Raw genomic sequence first — 21,421 nt, 5'->3', positions numbered from 1 at the left:
ACTTTTGTTCTCAGATGTATTAATATCGAGAAAAATTCAAATAGGTGAAAATTAGAAGAAAACTGATGGTAGAGAACGGGATTCGAATCGTTTTAGAAAAAAATAATATTGTTATTTAACGCTTTTGCTTTCAGATGCATAAATATCGAGAAAAGCTCTATTTGGTGTAAAAATCTTTTTGACTTCATCTTTTTATGTAAGAGGAACAAGTGCAGCTTCTTCTGACGTCACATAAAACTGATTACGATAGATAAACACTGTTTTCTTCTAGAAAAAACTCTTGAAGGTGTTAAAAATTATTGCACATAATTTTTAATGCACATATTTTTTAAATGGTTATCTGGATTTTTTTATTCGATACTGTGATAAAAATAATATTCTAAATTCGTACCTCAATATTTGAATTTATCCTTAATATGTATTGTTATTACAAAAATAAATTTTGATAATATAAATAAATAAAAAATAAACTAATAATAATTGCTTAGTTCCAACAAACGTTTCTGACTGGTTGTAAACCCGTTATTTTAGACGCCCATGGTCCCTGTTATGCAATCAAATCTGTCAAAATGTGATGGCATTATTTAATATGTGTAACTTGAATTTCAGGTTCCCTATAAGTCAGAAACGTTTGCTGGAATAAAGCAAATATCTTGTCGTTAGACCAAATAAAATGTACTATTATTGGGTGTCTTCATTAGGAATTGCCACGTTCTAAAATCCGTTACCTTAATAGTAGAAAAAACATAGAAGAAAAAGAAATATATCTAAATAGAAACAAATGTGCAAAGCGATTATAACTACTTGGAAAACTATAAAACTTTGGAAATGAGACTTGAAATGTGAGAAAGGACATTAATCCTTAGATTACAACTATTGCTCTTTTTCGATTGGTTTGTTTTAATTTTTCTTCAGGTTCATGACAGAATAGCCTGAATAACTGTATGAGGTTACAATTGGTAATCGATATTTCACACTTATTAGAGCCAAATGTTTCTATAATGATTTTAAAAATATATTATAACAAGCTTTCTTTCAATCCATATTTTTAGCAGTAAGTAAACGCATTCAAGGCTGTCTGTATTCGTCTTGTTTGTTAGTTCTTTTAGTTTTTATGAAGTGTCAGGTTTATTTTTACGTGTATTTCTGAGAGGAGACATTTGTTTAGTATGCTCCAAGTTTCTCTACGTCCTAGCCAACGTTTTTGTTTGGTTTAGAAGAACTGTCGACAGAATCATTTGGAAGATTCTGAAACAGCGAATTCTTCATATATTATACCTAATACATTGTTTTTTATTCAAGTAGGCAAGATGTTCTTATTATTTGTTTATTAATCTTTTGTTATTCTTTTCAAATGTTAATCTTTTTCTAATGTAAACTTTGTTACAGCTTACATGTTTGATGTGACATTTGAATTGAGGCTATAAAGGAACAAAATCTTTAGCCTTAGAAGGGTAGACAGATGTAGCTAGCTCTCCAAATTATTTTCTAAAATGTTTTCTTTAAAATACAAAGAGTATTCAATTTTTGATTATACAAATGTGTTGGTTTGGTGTGCCAACCTATAGTTATACCTTGGTTAAGAAGACTTATAAGTCTATACATAAAGAGAGAACACATTGATCAATTATCCACAAATAGAGTAGCAAAAATCGGTCTTAAAACCAAACTTATGGATAGAGATTTGTTGTTCAAAGCAATAGTGGATGATTCAAAAAGAAACGTTATAAGTTCCAAGTCTCTACTATAATCTTCCAGGTCATCGCATAGTTTCTTCGCCGCAATACACACCGATAGGCAGTTATACACGGTGATTTATTAGCTCACCATCAAACTTTGACATATGATAGCTAATCCAATTAAAAAAAAATTTTAATGAACATATGTCCTATTTCAATTATTTGTGAAATTATAATACTTTAAAGTTTTAATTTTTATATTATAATTAACTGCAACATTTTTTTTAACACACATAAATATTACAAATATTGTTCAAAATAGCCTCCTTCTGCTAGAATACATGCTTCACAACGACGAATTAATGAGTTCTTCAGCCGAATTAAAATGTCTGGTTGATTTCTTATTTCAGTAGCAGCCATTTGTATTCTGTTTAATAACGGTTCTCGTGTGTTAATTTCCACTTGATACACAATTTGTTTCATTTGACCCCATAAGTAGAAATCCAATGGATTAAGGTCGGGGGATCTAGGTGGCAAATCTAGCAAATGGACCATTATTACTAATCCACTGAACTTAGTAAATTGTTGTTAAATATTCCACCCCAAACGTTGATGCTGAAACGTTGTTGAAATTTCCTTGTCTAATCGCATGCGGATTTTGTAATGCCCAGATATGATCATTATAGTAATTATTTATACCATCTCATGTAAAACATGATTCATCTGTCCAAAGAACATTTGAAATGAAATCATTATTTTGGGCATGTTACTGCAATAACCATTCACAAAATGCTAACCGTTGCTGATTATCTCCTGGCTGTAGAGCTTGAACTTTTTTTTTTCATCGCTTTGTTTACGATACGGATGAAGGACTTCGCGGTTCAATATGCGCCATGCAAAATGTTGACTTACATGTATGTTGTGTGCTATTCTTCGAGTGCTGATGAAAGGATTATAAATGACAGCATTAATTACAGCTTCTTGGTCCTCTACATTAACTATATGCGGTCGAATAGCGTTTGCTGGAGCAGAATTACCTGTTTCTCGAAGTCTTCTGGAAGAATCACTAAAGACTGAATAATATGCAAATGACGCTTTGGAAATCTTTCTCTTTATTCTCGTACTGATTGTCGAACATTTTCATTGCAAAAACCATACACGAAAATTATATCAGCATACTCTTAAGTGCTATAAGCGTACATTTTGTTTCTTCTTGTATGTAATAATTAAACCTTACAGCAAACTGACATATTACAATGACAACTTTGTTTTTGTTTAAAGTTTTCTGCAGTGAATTTATTAATAGTCAGTAAAACCAAACATTCAAGTGCTATAATTTCGTAAATAATTGAAATAGGACATATATTCATATGGACATATGATCATATGTCAACGTTTGATGGTGAGCTAACTTTCTTGCTACCATCCCCCAAAAAAAGCCCCTAAACATGATCTTTATAATTTCAACTCTTTCTAATGTATGATCTAAAAGTTTTAGCACAAAATATAATATTTCTTTAACTTGTCTGCAATCAAATTTATTCCACAACTTATTAGGTATCATAAAGTACACAACAAGCCTATAGACCCGATAGATAATATATTCTAATAAATGCGATATTTTTATCGAAACACCCTTTAGTTCAACAAGGGGTTGATAAATGCTCTACTGTTTCCTTGTTCCCAAAATATAGTCTGCACCCTATATTAAAAGACTGTGGGAGGTGGATAGTTTAGCGAAAATGTCCCGTAAAGATTTCCATTACAATCTTTTTACTACCTCGATCAGGTCTTAAGGTTTTTTGAGCGCAGAGTTGTTGATAAACCTCTTGGTATGTCCCATAATAGCAAAATGAATCCAAATTGACCGAGTTAGCTCTTAGTCCACATTCTAATTATTTATTTTAGGCTATAACAAACAATGCACTAATTATAACTTCTGATTTGACGAGCGCTGATTCATCTCAAACTGTAATTATCTAACATAAGGTCAGCTCCGATGGTGCGAGTAGGTACCAAGACTAGATATAATATTCAGCAGCGCATGGAGAGTGTGTGGTTATCAGAGAAAAATCGTTTACAACCATTTTGAAAGGATCTTAGCATCAATGTCAATTACGAGTAATAAATAAGAGTCGAGTAGTGTAGATGTGATGATTCACGAGTCTTAATAGTTAATTTTTGTTATAAATCCCGAGGCTGTTTTTGAATCGTCTGATGTATAGGCAGGTGTCAGATTGTATCAAGAATATTTTGTAATTATTTGAGTATGGTTTTAATATCGGTGCTGTAATCAATATTTTCTTTAATTGATCAAAACAATTTTTCTGTTGGTCATTCCATATAAACATGTTATTACTCTTCAATAATTCTCTTAAAGGTTTATTTATTTCAGCCATGTTTGCCAAAAATTTTGTCAAATGATTCACCATTCCTAAGAATCTTCTAAGTTCCGTTATATTCTTCGGTTCTGGAAATGATGTTATTGCCTTCAAATTTTCCTTATCTATTTTTATTCCTTCCTTTCCTATAATATAACCCAAAAACTTGATCTCGTCGGTATAGAATTCACATTTTTGCTTGTTAAGTTTAATTCCACTGTCATTGATTATTTGAAAAATTTTATTTAACAATTCTTCATGTTCTTGTTCAGTCTTAGAAAATATTAATATGTCATCTATGTGCACTAATACGCCATTCACACCTCCAAATAATCTGTTCATACATCTTTGATATATTTCGGGTGCTGATGATATCCCAAACGGCAGTCTTCTGTAGCAAAACCTACCAAATGGCGTTAAAAAAGTTGTATAAATTGTCGATTCTTTTGTTAGTGGGATTTGCCAAAAACTTGACGAACAATCTAATTTCGTAAATATCTTACTGTCATTTAATTGTGCTAGTGTCTCCTCTACACTCGGAAGTAATACTCTTTCTCTTTTAACATACTTATTTAATTCTGTATAATCTCCACATATCCTGATGCCTCCCGATTGTTTACATGTTACCACCATCGGCGCGCACCATTCTGTAGGTTCTTCGATCTCTTCGATCACATTCAATTGTACTATTTTTAGCAATTCGTCTCTTACCTTATCCAACAATGGCACTGGTACTCTTCTTGGAGTCGCGATAGAAAATGGTTTTGCATCTTTATTCAGTTTTATATCATAGTTTATATCTTTTAATGTACCTTCCTTCTAGCAGCAGAACCTAGATGTTAGAGGCTCTAAGTGAAGAGATCAGCTCCAATAAAGTCCTTAGCATATTTGGTGTTGGACAGATTCGAAGATGAACTTAGCGCATACTTAAATGTATAGTTATTGTTTACTAGAGTAGGTGTGGAATAGGTTGCACCAGAAATTGTCAATTCATCATTCTGCTGGGTCTGTCAAAATGTATTAATAGGTGAGGCTTGTTTGTCTTTCTTATATGAGGCCCTATACAAGGCTGTAGACATATGTGATCATTATTCAAATCACAGTCACACAAAGTTGGTATGGTCTTTCAGAATTCAAGCTTAATTTGGACCACAGTGACTTCAACAAGATTGTGGATGGTCCTCATAAGTGTGAATGGTGTTTTTTTATTTGACATCGTTGGTGGGTTCCGCCACCCCAACGATCATTGCCTTATTCTTGCTGATTTATAAGAAAACATTTCTCCATTAGCCTTCACAAACAATATCGGGATATACCAGTATTTCTAAACACACTCTCTCCATAGCATTACAACCCTGGGTGGGTCTTCACTGATTTTGCAGTTTGCCTTCTTTTGTTGCGGTCCAACATTAGTTGGTCATTCGATGTTTAGAGTTCGTAGATACCACTGCAATATTATCATTTCTATACTAGTGGTACTAGTAGTGGTTTGCAGTTAAACCTTCAAAGGAGATTGAATAATATATTCGCTATTGATGAGAAGCTTAAGAAGAAACGCTTGAGAAGTCCATAAACAACTTTATCACAACCTAAAAGTAACATTTGGACAATCGATACTAAACATGCTATATAGTTATCTCTGTCCGAAAATTCAAAAACTTGGAGAAGGTAACGGATTGCAAACATCAACAATTTTTTTCCTCACCTTATTATATTATATTATTTGATTCAATTTACTACACTCAGGAATGGGGAAACAGTTTTCAAGGTTTACAAGCTTTTATTCATTTTCCACTATTCAACAAAGCAGTATAGTTGTAGCACCAAGTTGTATTAGAATTAGATATATATCGTGTTTTACAATATTGAGTTACTCATTGAAGGCTTCATTACTAAAGGTACTAAATTCTCAGGTGGTACTAATTCTTTCAGTTTCATTCGTTAAAATTGACTTTTAAGTATAAAAATTACAATTAAAAATCAACTTTACCATCTGTAAGATTGAAATCAGCCTAATAAAATATTTCTTGATAGATACTAGAAGAAAGTTTTATTAGATTATCCCTAATTAAACCATGTAGATGTATATTACTAAATGTGACATGTTCCCGAATAATATCGTCAAGAGTTTTTTAAAAACGTATGTTGGGAAAACACGTCTACCGAATATAAAATATTGAGGATTTGGTCAATTCTTGAATATATGTAATCGGGGTAACATATATATAAAATTTATATGCTACAATTCGTACGAAATCGACCGAATATTTCTTTTCTATCCATCGGTTACCTATGTTATGTCAACAGAATCATTCATATAAAAAGATTGAAGTACATAACCTTTCTCAAGATGTCCAGATCAAGAAACGAAATTCAAGAAATAATTATTTTTATTAAAAAATACATAGTTGCAGTTTTAGTTTCTTATCATCCCGTTTTCTTTTAATCATGTATATTTAATGTAATCATTAAATATTTAATCAAATATTTACTGTTTGTTAAGATAACAGTTAAAGGTGGTTAGGGTTTTCTTGTAGGGGCGTAGTAGAGAACGGATTTATCAATTTCTCCGACAATTTTCACCGAGAGAAACGATTTTCCCGAACTATAGACGCCTTATTTCCGCATGTTATCGATTTTAAAATGCATTTGACAAGTTTGTAGAGACAATAGCTATTTCCGATGGTAAATGGGTATTGAGCTGTGATGAGATAAAAAGTATTATAAAAGTAGAGAACACCTCTTGAATAATTTTTAAGTACGATCTTAACATAGTTTCAAAGATACTTAATGAGGTTAATTTAAAAGCACTTTGATACATATTTAATAAAAGTTAAAATTAAAATTTAATTGAGTTTGTTATGGAAATTTATGTTAATAAATTACGTGTAAAATATATTTCGAAGTTTTAATTAAATTGAAGTTGAGTTAATAGTAATTAGCATTATTTCATAGAAATAGAGTTTTGCATCATTAAATTTAGTAATAACTCATATGCCATAAAATAACTTACGATAACTTTGAGCGTATCCCGTAAACAAATAAAATAAAATCTTAGGTGAGTTCCCCCTAAATGAAAAATTTAATCGAGCTTGATTAATTTTATTGAATTCCCGTGGGAAGTAAGAAGTTTTAGATGGCGATAAATAATCTCAATAAATTTACGGCTCATTCAATGCTTTAAAATTGATTAACTATTCCTTATGATAAGCGACGTCGTAAAATTTTTATTAGAGTAGTTGTGAAATTTCAATTTAAGTCACACCGAACTATTTCTCGACTCTAGGGCGCATTATAAATATATGGTTCACCAATTTTATGTTATTAAGGCACTAGAACTAAGGTTATAATTTAATTATAAATTTAACCTCATTGTCCTTATAATAGGGATAATTATAACAAGATAATTTTAAGTACACTTTACCTCATAAAGACGATAAAGCTATTATTGACTTAATCATTGCAATTTTGTGGGTAAAATTTGAGCGAGAAGCCGTTTATTTTAATTTTAAAATGATATTTGAATCATTTTATGTTTTTTTCGTATTTTATTCTCGGTTTTTACTTTGGTTATAGTAGAGGAGGCACTTTTGTAGAAGCAGTAAAGTCTCGAGAAAGCGTGTGCACAGCGAACAATGTCAAGTGTTTTGGTAGTGGAACAATGCCCTTCACCGTTTCCCTTGACAAGATACATCGTCGACGTGTGTATTACGAACAAACTTCCTCGGTAATTTCAAGTACATACATCGAGCTTTCGGTGGAAGTGTGCGGGGCTTTAAGTAAACGTAACGGTTTCGATTGTTGTAAATTCGACTCAATCACACAGAACGTGACTTATTGTACGAAATGCTACTTAATCTGCAAATAGGTCCATTTGGACGCATTACGTGATGTGTGTTTAGATTTCTGTTTAATTTATTTATATAGATACGATGGAATAAGTTGTAAATTTGAAATATTTCTTATTTGATTGTGTGGTTTTGCTGTTTCATATTCCTGAACACCGATGTAATTTTTGTCCTGCGTCCTGTTCTGATTTACGACCCTGTTGTCAGGATGTTTATAAACGGAATTTTTTAGCCATCCCTATAAAAAAGTCGTTTGGGGCGAGCTCTCGACCGTTACGTGTTGGACATTCATCTTTTCCTGAATTATTACCCAACGCGTACTAAAAGTTTTTTTGGTGTAGCGCAAAATTTGCTTTAAATATTGATCAAAGGTACATTACCTTAATTAGATATGTCCGAAATTTAGTTAGACTTAAATTCTTACTATTTAAAAATTGTATTGGATTTTAATATTAAGTTAATTAAGTATTTAAAGGTAATTATGGATCCCTAAAAAGGTTGAAGATAAGAAAGGGTCAGGACGTATTATATCTACTCTCCAATAAAGATTTAATGACTGCGTATAATAATAAGATAACATGGATTTAGGAAATTACACTAATTGAGGATTAAATGTAAAACATTCGCTCTAGGTACTCTCTAGAGAAATTAAAGGTAAGGGATTTTGACGGGGAAAATTAAATTCCACAAGGGTATAATACCAAATCTAAACAATTCCGTATTCAGATATGCGTCAAGCTTCTACCTACATAATTATGAGATGGTATGTAAAACAATATCCGAGAAATTTTAAAGCACGTTGATATTGTTTTAACATTATTTTATATTACAGGATATATCCTGAATCGTTTTAAGTAATAATCTTAGTTTTCTAATTTTCTTCTCGTTCGAATCTAATTGACCTAAATAATAAAATTTGTCATTTAAGGTACCAAGACAAAATTCTGTAATTTATTAACCATATAACTTAAAAAAAATTGTTTCAGAAATCGCTCACAAAGATGTAGTTGCAAGGGCTAAACGATAAGTTAACCCCAAAAGGTAGTGATACTTTTTTATTATTAGAGCTTGTATAACTTTCGTAATATAAAATAGTTTGTTGGCTATTTTTTATTTACTAAAATTTTGTATACCACTCACACCTCTTAAAGTTTGCTGTTTACGAAATAATTACTATTAATAATAATAATAATACTTTATTGAGTCAACAGATATATACAGAAAACAACGAAATATCAATTAGCTAACAAATATACATATAATTCAAGCTCAATGGGTGCAAGAGCAGAAAAAGCTGCTGATTTTACTTTCACCTTATAAGGTCAACAAAGATCGAAACACCGTAAAACCGTTATAAAAAAATAATAAGGTATGAGCAAAGATGGGCCCCCCCCCTACAGAACACCAGCAACTAATTTGGTACAATCAGAATACAATGACTTCACTTTAACCGCCTGCGCTCTATCAAAAGATAACTCTTAACTGAAAAAAAAACTGAAAAACTACCGCCATAAATGAGCTTGTAAAATTGTCTGGCAGTATTTAGCTTTCTGCCAGCAATATTTAATTTTCTACAAGCAGTATTAGTATTCTGGAACCAATTTGTAGTCTATTGATAGCAGTACCTAGTCTTATATAAACAATATCTATCTTTTTAAGCAGTTTCTAGTATTGCATAGGTAGTATTTGTCTTCCGCAAGGAATTTTTGATCGTCTATAGGAAGTATTTAGTCTTCTGCAAGCAGTATTAGTATTCTGGAACCAATTCCTTGGCTATTGGTAGCAGTACCTAGCCTTTCATAAACAATATCTATCTTCTGCAAACAGTTTCTAGTATTGTATAGGTAGTATTTGTCTTCCGCAAGGAGTTTTTAGCCTTTTGCTGGCAGTATTTAGTCTTCTACAAGTAGTATTGGTATTCTGCAACCAATTTGTAGTCTATTGGTAGCAGTACTTAGGTTTCTATAGACGATATCTATCTTTTTAAGCAGTTTCTAGTATTGTATAGGTAGTATTTGTCCTCTATAGGAAGTATTTAGTCTCCTGCAAGTAGTATTGGTATTTTGCAGCCAATTTCTTGGTTATTGTCTGGCCAGATATGCATTGGTATAGGTCCGTCGATAGCGGTTAAAGAAGTGTGGCACGACGCCACAAGAGTCTACGTGTGTAGGCCGTTAAAATCCGTCGCATGCGATGACTCTTGCGGCGGCTCTGGCGGCACCGCCGCAAGAGTCATCGTGTATGGGATTTAAACAAAAAAACAGCAGAGTCAGACAAACCAACAAATTTAAGAATAGCCAATAAAAGGTCGTGATTCAAGATATAAAATGCCTCACTAAAATCATGTAACACAAGCATAGTAATTCTATTAGCATTACTGGCTCCTGAAACTAATTGTTTATCAGGTAGTATATTATAAGTACCTAAAAAGAATCTCAATTGTTTTGTCATAATCTTGTCTGATAGTTTAAACAAAACCGGACGGAAGATGAGGCATCAAATATTTAAACTCTTTAACTGGTTTCGTTTTAGGAACAGGACTCAACAGATCAGATTTCCACACCTTAGGACAAACCGACATTCTCAAAATTAAGTTAATAGTTAAGGGATGTCCTGCAAGTTTAACCATGTAATTTAAGTATTGGTAAAAGTGTTAATTTGATAGTTATTGTATTGAATTATGTTTGTTGATATTATTGGTTATCTTGCAACAATGATCCAGAAACTTATCATTTAAGCATGCTTTAGAAAACGATATCAATGTGGATTCGTGTTCTTGCATAAAACTATTATACTGATTATTACCAATTGCCTATATAAACTGTCATAATTAATTAAATTATCATGTTAAGATCGTTAAGATGGGGTAAACACAATTAAAAATTATTATTCGTCGTTAAACGTTTTTCTATATTGAATTAGTTTTGGACCACACTTCATATAACTATCATATAAATATGGAACGTAGACATGTGATTGTAAGCAATTCGTTTCTTTTGTTTATGATATGGCTGAAATATATTTGGTTTAGGTATCTTAATACATAAAGTGATATTGAAGTGATAACAAGTCGATGCACTGGTCGCTGTAAATTCTAAACTTAAGGCTGATCTAGCTGCTGCGGAGTGTCGCCTTGATCACCTCGAGCAGTATTCGCGGCTCAATAATTTGATCATCTCGGGAATTCCCGAATATGTAGGAGGAAATCTTCCCTACATAAATAAAGCACAAAATGGTTGGCTCGTTACATTGGCTTATTTGTTTTGGCCTTGTTCTCTTCAACCACAAACTTATTTTCTTTGCATTTTTTTAATAATTCCCTTCTTGAAGAATGTATCAATTCTTCTATGCTGTTTTCATGAATAAATTATCTTAGCATAAAGATTCAACTTTTGGTCCCCAAAATTTTTATGTGCAAGTTTTAAATAATCAGATATATGCTGTGATCAATGAGGAACTCAAAAAAGCAATTGCTTTCCATATACGGGCATGTTTTGATAGTAACTTTTGTGGGTAAGTGACTTCTAGATATCTTACGTAATTAAAGTAATAGTCCATAAATCATAAGTTTCCTTTGGCAAGATAATTGCGGACATATGTATGTATTACAAATACCCTTTCTGTGTAATTTCAAGCACAAACATCAAGATCATTTCGATTGTTGTGTCCTAGACTTAATTTTGCTTTTCCTTTCTACTCATTGAGATAAGATTTCTTTCTCTATTTAACTTGTACCCTTCAGCTTTATAAGGTAGTTTTATGTGATGACCTCTCTTCTTAGGCTCGTTGTTTCTCCAGCTGCAAACTACACTTTGACTCACGAACAACTTCATGTCTGTGTGGAATCGTTCCTATAATTCTAACTGATTGCCAATATTGTCATGGATAATCACTATCATTCAACAGACCCAACTTTACTGCAGAAGGGAAGTCCAAAAGGATTGGACTTTCCTTAAATGTCAAGGTATAGATCACCTTGATTTACCTTTATGATGTTTATGATGTTTATGATGTTGGATCCTTAATAAAGGAAATAAGTTCAGTTCAATACTCTCTATTTGCCAGATTATAGTATGGAGGAGGGGGGTCCGGGAGGGGTTTCTTCCTCACAATGTTTTTCTGAAATTGTCCAAAAGTAATTTTAGGTTTCTTGACTCTATTAGGTATATAGGTGTTTATTATGTGGTTTCTGTATTAACTAGTTGCCTAGAATTATGGTCAGATATTTAATTTCTTATGACCAGCTTTTCAGTGGGTTTTTGCAGCAGTGTAAAATGAATGAACTGTCTTTTAGGAGTTCACGGAAGGCCAGTCTTTAATTGTATTGAAAACTGGACTGAGAGATACTTCAGAATTGTATTGAGTGCTATAGGTATCCTCTAAATTAACAAGGATAGTAACATCGTCAGCACTAACGAACTATCAAGTTATCAGCGGAGAGGTTTCATAAATTTGTGACAGTATCTCCTTAACCGCATCGTTAGTTAGTTGACCTATTAAAGGTGGCATAACCAACCCTTAATTTAACGATTTTTTGTTTAAGTGCTTTCTACCTATAATATGGGTAATATGACCGTTGTGGTCCACCATTAAGTCATTTTCAATTATTTATCACCTCTTGATGAGGAGGAATCATCATGAGAAGCATGATCATTGCAGGCAATTTTCAAAACCTGATCGACAGAAATGTTGGTGCCAACGATAAACTCATAGGATTCTTATTAAACTGTTTGACACAGTGTTACTATTAGCTCGATTGTAATTAAATCGCAGCTGGTTTTACTTGATAATAATCACAACCTTAAGGTTGAAGTCAGGTTGAAGTCTTTGAAGCTAAGTTTTTGGACCTTCACTAGCAGATTTACTGCATTCCTTTTCGAATTACCTAAAAAGGGTAACACAGCCCTAACCCCTGCCGCTGGATTTGAATCTAGGCTTGAGAAAAGCTTTCGAAGAGACGTTATCTTTTGAATTTCTTCTCCTTTTGATTTCAGTCCACTTCACCTTGCTGTGTCTACGGTGAGGGACTTCCGTGAAGGTTTCTCCAACATCAAATGCGGTGTCAATTGATATAGAGACGGCTGTGGATAATGGATATATTATATCTACTTAATTCCTTTTATTAATAAAAAAAAAGAATCATAATCTGAAATGAGAAAATTTCTTATAAGTTTGCATTCTTAGAGTATTATTCGCATCATACAAAAAGTATAATGCAAATACTATCATATAAATCTTATTGGGGTTTGTTAAAATTATTAAGAAATGAAGTATTTAATTTTAAAATTCCATTATCGCAAAATATTAAGTGTTCTATTATTTTACTGCCGGCTGTTTTATTATATTTATTTACACGATATTATATTAATGTTTTATTTACGTGGTAAATTAATTAACTTAGTCACTCTTTTTGTGTGCCTAAATTGAATATACCCCATTCATAACTACGCAGTAGATATCACATTTAGCGGTTAAACCACAAAATTTAATAAGCTTTGGATGCTGGTTACTCAATTTAGAGCTAGTTTTCCATTGTACATTCTATTGCCTACGCGCTACGTTGCACGTATATTCCGAAAATATTTCATCTGCGTACTGTTACATGACCATTATATATTTTTAATGGAAATTCGCGTTCATTCTGTTACTTTAATGTAATAAGAATGAAAATGTTTATTTTTTATATGTGGATTGTATTTAAAATTTATTTCGTTTACTAATAAAACGTGTTTTTCACAATAAAATTTTACACGGTATAAATTAATAAATGTATAAAAAGCAGAATGTTTTTAATAATATAATGGTTATACGGGTACGGGTTATAAACGTATCAGAGGATTACAGCAGCATATGAATCTACGTCATGCATGTACATTTGTATATTCAGCATTCTACATTATTTAACGCTTGGACTTTGCAGGTTACAGCTGCTGTTGAATTATAATTCTAGGAAGCTATTGTTTACTTGGTAGCCACAGTTTATCAATGGATAGCCAGGTTGTATAGGTCCAGAATTTAGCATTACTAACAATACTATTAGTGGCGCTTTGTAAAGGATTAACATAATCTCATGTTGAATAAATACCAGTTTACGAAACTCTTTATCCGTGGGGCAGAATTAAAACTTTATAAAAAGTAAAAATTGATTTTTGTTGGTGACCCGTTTACCGATTATTAGATAAAGAGCTTTTCCGCGAGAACCGGGAAACAGCGTTTTGAACATCATTTTAGTCGATAGTAATAAAATAATTGGTAGAGCCATCAATGAATAAATGGTATAGGAACTGTTTCGAAAACGAGTAAAATAGGTAATTTCCCTGGTGGCGATATATACAATTCCAGTAATGCGCATCCAATATATATATCGTAAATGCGTAGTTCTCGTGGGAGGTTTAATAATGAGTGACGTGGACATGTTAAAATAGTCCAGTTTCTAAATAGTTCGGTAACATCGCTAATGATTTAGTAAATAGGTTTCTTTTTCATACTTTGTTATTTTCGATGCTCGCATGAAATTTTTATTCAAGAATTATTTCATTAAATATATCAGCATGATCATATATTTGTGTTTCTTATTTCAAGAGATTTTATTTTAATATTTTTATCTTCTGCATGAATTGAAATAAAAACACTTTATTCCATCAATTTATCTCTAACCGTGCCGTTTTCAGACAATAAAACTAACTCAAACCAGATAGTGACGATCTCCAGCAGGACGACCGAGCAGGAATCCACTCCAATTCAACCCTGAACATTCTCAGTAGCAAGAATAGAAAGGGTGGGCATTAATCATTCGGATTTGCGTGATTTGTCAATCTCAAATCGGATTATTCTTCGGGGGCGTCGAACGGAAGGAATTGGAGCGCTGAGAAAAGTGCAATTTGCGAGCAACGGTCGAACGTTTGCAATAATTTGCCACCTCGTTACGCTCGCTTTCACGATCCCCTTCGGGACCTTAAGGTACAAATGATCTCGTCGTCTGTGTACCCTTGTTATATTGATGTTGCCTGATTGTCGCTACACGTGCGACTTTCCGCGTATCATGTGTAAGTAGCCTATTCTATACACTTTCTATCGTTTCCTCTAGAGATTTCAAATAATTTTCTTCTTTTGCTTTGCTAAAATGTGTATGGATGTTGATTTTTTTATTTTGCTGCTGTTATGTTAGAAAGATGTTATTTTTGTTTATACACAAAATTTTTTTATGAGAACTAAAGAATTCAATAAAACTTGAAATCAGTCTTGCATTTTTTATTTTATTAATGAGAAACAAATGACTAGAGAGAACTAGGGTAAACACGTACATTTTATAAAATGTAATGAGATAAAGTTGTTTTTCTGAAATCGATACTATTTTTGCTGTTAATGTGAAAATAGTTGTTGATACATAAATAACTACTTTCAACCCAACTCGATGCACTTTTCATGTTAGCTTGGTGGGTTAATTATGGTTTTAATTACCGCATTGCAGTAAATTGATTGAGCTATAAATAAGACGAATTCTAGTTTACGACGATTTGTTTAGTAATCATCAACTAAATTTTACAAATAAAACATTATAGAGGCAAAATGATTACTTGATTTCTTCATCGAATCCATTGTCTTTTATACTCTTGTGTAAATAGTTCTTTGTTGTGAATATTGCATCTATTTTACCTATTTCAAACAAAGACATAAAACGTCACGAGCTACAGTGAAACAATCCGGAAGACCGTCAGCCCCATTTCTAGAGGTCGATTACAAAGCTGTGTCTGGCAGGAACCTTGATTATATCGTTCAAATCTCTATTTAAATTGTCCTGTAGACTCAGTACATCCAAATTAGAAAAGCTAGTAGAGCTTGATAAAATCATCATAAATATGAATGTTACAAACAGAAACGTATACAACTTAACAACGTAAATATGGCAAAATAAAATTCGTAAAGAGTTTCATTGTACAGTAGATATACAGAGTAATGAAAATTTTAAAATTATTTAATGTAAATTGTATGTGTGTAAGTTGTTTATTACTACATTTAATTAATCATTATTTTTATAATGTTTTATAACTGTAAGCAAAGAGAGCACTGGACGGATCTTAGCTGAAAACAAGATTTTGGAGACAAATTTACCGCCTGATATGGCAAAAAATTGACTGGAGAAGAGACATTCAATTTTTACGCTTTAATAGGAAAATGATACTACCCTATAAATATACTATAGTGTGTATAAATAACATCCAGGTTTCGTTTTATCGTACTCTCACAGTGTTTGGTATGAAAATTTACGAAGTTGCTGAACAGAATAGTAAAATTAACAAAAATAAAATTATTTGATCAAAAAATTCAATAACGATAAAACTGACAAAATATATAAATATCTCCGGAAAATGATCTTTAGAAGATTGATCTTTGCTTTTTAATCAAATTCCATTTTTATATCTGTGAATTTGGTACTCTACGTTATTTCGTAATCTCGTTGTGTATGGTATCAGATTTTGGTATGATATCTTTAAATTTAATGAATTAAAAATTGGAGAATTAATTTTTACTGAAATTCTTAGTACTTCATCATGTTGGGTATCAAATTTCATCGAATCGAAATAGAAGTTAGATGGAAGATGGAGTTACATAATTAAATAATTAATAATCTCAATAAAATGGTGAATATTTTAGTAACGTCCGGAGGCGGTCCCATTAGAATGGGAGAAACGCACATGCTAAGTTTAGTATTACCATCTCTCAGTTTTGTCTTACTCATACAGATAGTGTAAGCGTGTTGGGTTCGGTATTTATTACGATTCAGGAAAGACTATTTGGTAATGAAATTTGAAGTAACTTTACATCATCAAGCTTTAGATTAGAAAATAGGTCGTATTCGTATTCGTATTTTTTCTTTCTTTCTCTTTCTGTGTCTTTAGAAATCAGTTTGTTCAAATCTAAATAATCACAGTTCTTAATTAAAAGTTTTACATCACCCTCTAAACAATTATCTCTCATTGCTTGACTATAATTACTTCTTTCTTTTGCATCCCAATCTTCAATTTTTCAGCTTATCGTAACCTTTACAAACTCTTTTTCGTATTTTATAACTCAAAACCTTATCAATAACCGCAGAGGGTTTATCTTATTGTTGTTAACCTATTTTATATTGGTCTATGTTGTTGGTCTACTTCACTTTTAAGTACAAAAAGCCCAGAATATATAACTTCAATTATATTTGACGTATTTAAATCTTAATCTCTTTAAAGTTGAGTATTAACACTGCTCAATTTTGTTCACGACAAAGAAGGTTGTTAACAAGTCTCATATTGTAGAGGTGCTTATTTGCCTCATAGTTTCTAGTTAGAACTTGTGTGCGAAAGTAAAATTTAAAGTTTTTTGGACATCTAACATCGAACAATCTTGAATTCCATGAATCTAATATCTTTTGGTAGGTGATCCATTAATATGCGAAGCTATGTAAGCTGCATATCTGGTACCAGAGCACCATTCTTTCACTGGGGCATTGCACGATTAATTCATTTTATCATTACTCTGTTTAATCCTAAAACAAATTGTTTGTGCTCTGTGAACATTGTGAAACGTATAATAATATATAAGTAATTATAAATCGGGGTTAGTTTAGTAGCGACTAATTCCCCATGTTTGACAGTGAAGGTTTATTACCCAGAGATTAGATGTGTTTGGAAAATGTTGCATACATCCGTAGAGATTTTAATAGTGTGGATATTCTCTACATTTATAGAATTTGGGATGATAAGGTTGCTTTAACATTATACCTTGTAGATAAACAAGTATTCTTAAATAAAGGTATTTATGTTGGTGTCCGTGATACCGTTAGCCTTCCAATATGATGGAGTCCTACTTATTATCTCGTTTTTAAAAAATCATGAAAGCTTCTAGATTGAGCATGTTTTTTCTTGTGAAGATTGGGATTGTCTGTAACGAACCTGAAACATGCAAGCACATCTGCAAACTCGAGTGAACATTGCACGAACTATTACCATAGAGTTATCAACTCAATTTTCAATGTGGTGATTCCAAACAGCAAATGTTACAACAATGTTAGTAGAATTTTGGCTGATTTGTTTATCATGTGGGATGTGCAGGAATTATTGGGGTAGTCAGGTAGAGATAATGTTACAAATATTTTTTATTCATGTCAAGTGATCTGTACGTCTTGCCAAAGAGCGTTCTGGTGTGATTATCTCTAATAAGATCTGATCTCACTTTAGTGTAATCCATACTTTTATAATTAGATTGCGCTGAGTTCTTTTATAAAGCATAAAGGTTAGGTTCCTAAATACTGGAAACAGCACCCCACCAGCTGTGTTTTAAGGTGGTCTTTTTTGAGCTATGTATAAGACTAATGTAATATTATGCTCTATTACAGCATCGTTTCTGCTATAGAAAGTGGTTTTATGAAAAACACTTACAACGTCAATGAACCTTGTGTGAATTCAATGAATTCACCTTAAGTGTAGGTGAATTTTTATAATTTATTACCATTAGTCGAGGGTAGTCTTAGTCTTATCGAAAGCGTGTTCTAACTAGATATCCCTTAGGTAACAGTTACAAAATCTTTCTGCTGTTTTTATGAAGAATCATGAAAATAAACAAATCGATGACGAATACAATTTACAGTAGTTATAATATAGATTTGAAGCAATCGCAAAAACATTCAGAACGACCATTTCAATTCAAAAAAGTACATTGTCTATAAAACCAAGAAGATGCAAACTTGCACATCAAACATATACAATCAAAGCAGGAATTATATCGGGGTATCTACGTAATAAAATGTATTATGGAGAAACATATGAGAATATATAATATGAATATACAAAACATGCGTAATGTCAACACGAAAAAGCTTTTAAAGGCCACTGAAATGAGAACTCTAAAGCATAATCGGCTACACATTAAGAGTTACACAACGAAGCGAAGTCATCAAAAAAAAACACATATGTCATTGAGGACATGCAAGGACATTGCTAGATGTTTCAGAAAGAATAGAAGGGGTTGGAGAGACCATGTTGACAGAATGGCTGAGGACCGATAGGCGAAAATTACGAAAGAAAAAGAATTAGCCGCGTTGTAATGCCCGGGAATACCACCGCAGCACTGGAAGGAAAGTAGGATATCAACGTCGCAAGAAGATTACATTATTTTTGTTTACTCTGTTATTGGTGTAGTTCATTTTAAAGTAACAAGTAGTTTGTGATTCACAAATATGAATAGTAATCAAAATGAAATAGAAATTGGGCAAAGAACTTCAATTCTATTATACTGGTTTGAATGTTGGGGAAGTCATGTTACCAATCGGTTAATTTAATTTATTTAACGTTCATTTCGTAGCACATTTAAAATTATAACGATGAAAATTATGATGTAACCTAAAACTATATTTCGATAAGTTTAACAATTTTTTCAAAAGAACTCAAGTCTCCGTTTTTGTAAAAAAGAACTGGGTATTTTAACATTTTGTTCCATAAAAACGATATTTGTCTTGGCGGTGTTCAATGATGGCCGTTTTGATTATGATTTTTATCATTTTTCGTAGCGCTTCTTGATTGATGCCCGACTCACGGGCAATTTGTCTCAGGAAAATCCTTGAATTACGGTTAAGTCGCTTTTGGTTAAACTTGCAATTCTTGGATGTTTTAATGACCGTTAACTATGTTAATTTATGTGACCAAGCCACATAAATAAGCGAATTCTGTCAGTGACGGGCTGTCGAGACAAGTTCAGCAAGATGAACAATTTCACATTAACGTTTCTTTCAGGATAAAGCACCAAGATTGCAGTACGGTGGAAAAGGATATAATCAGAACAATCTGGAAATTAAAAAAAAATTTGTTTACCGTTACGATAGTTCTAGAACGCAATAAACTCTATCCAACTTTTTGTCACCATTTTGTACAAACAAGTTGCAAAAATAGTGGGAACAAAAAGCAGATGTACCAATATATGAAGAGATATACGCTATTAAAATGAATTCAGATGAATTTATAAATGTATATATCAATGTATCTCAAACAACTGTTTTGTAGTCTTTGTATACAAATAATAATCACTACATTAATAGTCAGCTGGTAGAGCGGCGACATATAATTAAATTAAGACAAAATACATAATTCACAACATTGGCCTTTTAGATCTCTAGTAAGACATGCTCGATGCGGATAGAATCCAGACCCGATAAAGAGGAACTCAAGTAAAGACAACGAAAGAAGACGTAGTTTGGAATTAAAGTTTACGGAATTACAGGAAAAGGTAAATTAAGGAAACATCATAGAGACGGTATTAAAGAGATAAAATACTTTCATGAGGCAATTCAAAAATAGCTTCTAATATTGTAGAAAAAGTTTTAAATGTTAGAAGAGAAGCTATCGAATTTCAACAAATAACTTCAGTTCAAAATGTCAACTGAAACCGAAGAAGTCGTTTGGATCGATTTGGAATGGTTTGATTTAAAAACACCACGGTCTTATTTAACAGTTTATCGACTAACTTTAATTATAAGATATCAAATTTATTACTTTAAAACAAAACTCTCGCAAAGTGCTAAAACTTAAATGAATGATAATTACTGTCGTATGATGACTTCATTAAACATCTTGTATAAAATTATTTTACAGTCTTATTTAGTTTCGATCAACTGAAAATATTTAACTATCTCTATTAGATTAAAAACATTTTTGGTCCAGATCTACCAGCTAGAAAACTAACTGTTCTTGATTGTATTACTAAATAAGAAAATAATTTTGTTAACGAACAAGATGCAATTCACGATTTTACTAGATATTATGGGTACGCGGGCAAATAACAACAACAACTTATATATTCCTAATTACACGCATTGTAGTTCTCTACATCACTAGCGAACTTGTACAAGCCTAATTCTGGTTTTACACGAACTTGTTTGCACGGGTTTAACACGAATTTAAAACAAATATTTCATTCAGATCTTACACTACTCATTTTGGTTTTACACGATTTTTTGTATTACATACATATACAAGCGGTAATTCCTAAGACTAGATACACGCACACGGTACAATTCGTGAGACGGATTAAGAAAACTATTTTGCAGTGAAAAAGCATTATAAATCTATTAATGAATTTCATTAAATAAAGTTATGCTTGGTAAGCTCTGCGGTAAGCTTCACACATATTACAATAAAAGTAAGTAGTGAGTTATGACTGAGGTATATATCAATAGTCTTTGTAAAATCTTACATAATTCATCAACAACAAAATGAAAAAGAAAAGTGAATAATTCTACGAATATCTGTAGATTTCAATATTCAAATTTTGGATCGGCTTGCAAGTGGACAAGATCTTTTGTCTGTGGGAAAACTTATGATCTACATGGAGCTACCATGGAGAGAATTGACAGAAATGAAGCTGTTATTAGGAAGACGGTAAGTTCTGGAACAAGAGTAAGTACGAAATCATTATCATATATAAAGCATAACGTCAAGAAAAGAATGGAAATGGTTTTGCTAATATTGATGGAAGATATGGC

General features: G+C 32.1%; 1 protein-coding gene across 17 annotated transcripts in view; it reads left to right on the top strand.

Annotated features, from left to right (window-relative positions):
• LOC111413140 (slowpoke 2) overlaps positions 1–21,421 on the top strand; it is a 393,515-nt gene that overhangs the window by 263,553 nt on the left and 108,541 nt on the right. For 2 of the 17 annotated variants that reach the window (XM_071197483.1, XM_071197438.1), the window contains exon 1: positions 14,799–14,954. The exons of 14 other annotated variants lie outside the window; for them this stretch is intronic. The gene's annotated coding sequence lies outside the window, so the exon portion shown is untranslated. Of the gene's footprint in view, positions 1–14,660; positions 14,955–21,421 lie in introns of those variants that run through there. One more of the 17 variants, XM_071197486.1, reaches the window with a different exon arrangement.

This window comes from Onthophagus taurus, chromosome 1, assembly GCF_036711975.1.
Source record: "Onthophagus taurus isolate NC chromosome 1, IU_Otau_3.0, whole genome shotgun sequence".
Lineage (NCBI taxonomy): Eukaryota > Metazoa > Arthropoda > Insecta > Coleoptera > Scarabaeidae > Onthophagus > Onthophagus taurus.
Note: the sequence above shows the minus strand (reverse complement) of the source record. Positions and strands in the feature narration are given on the sequence as shown.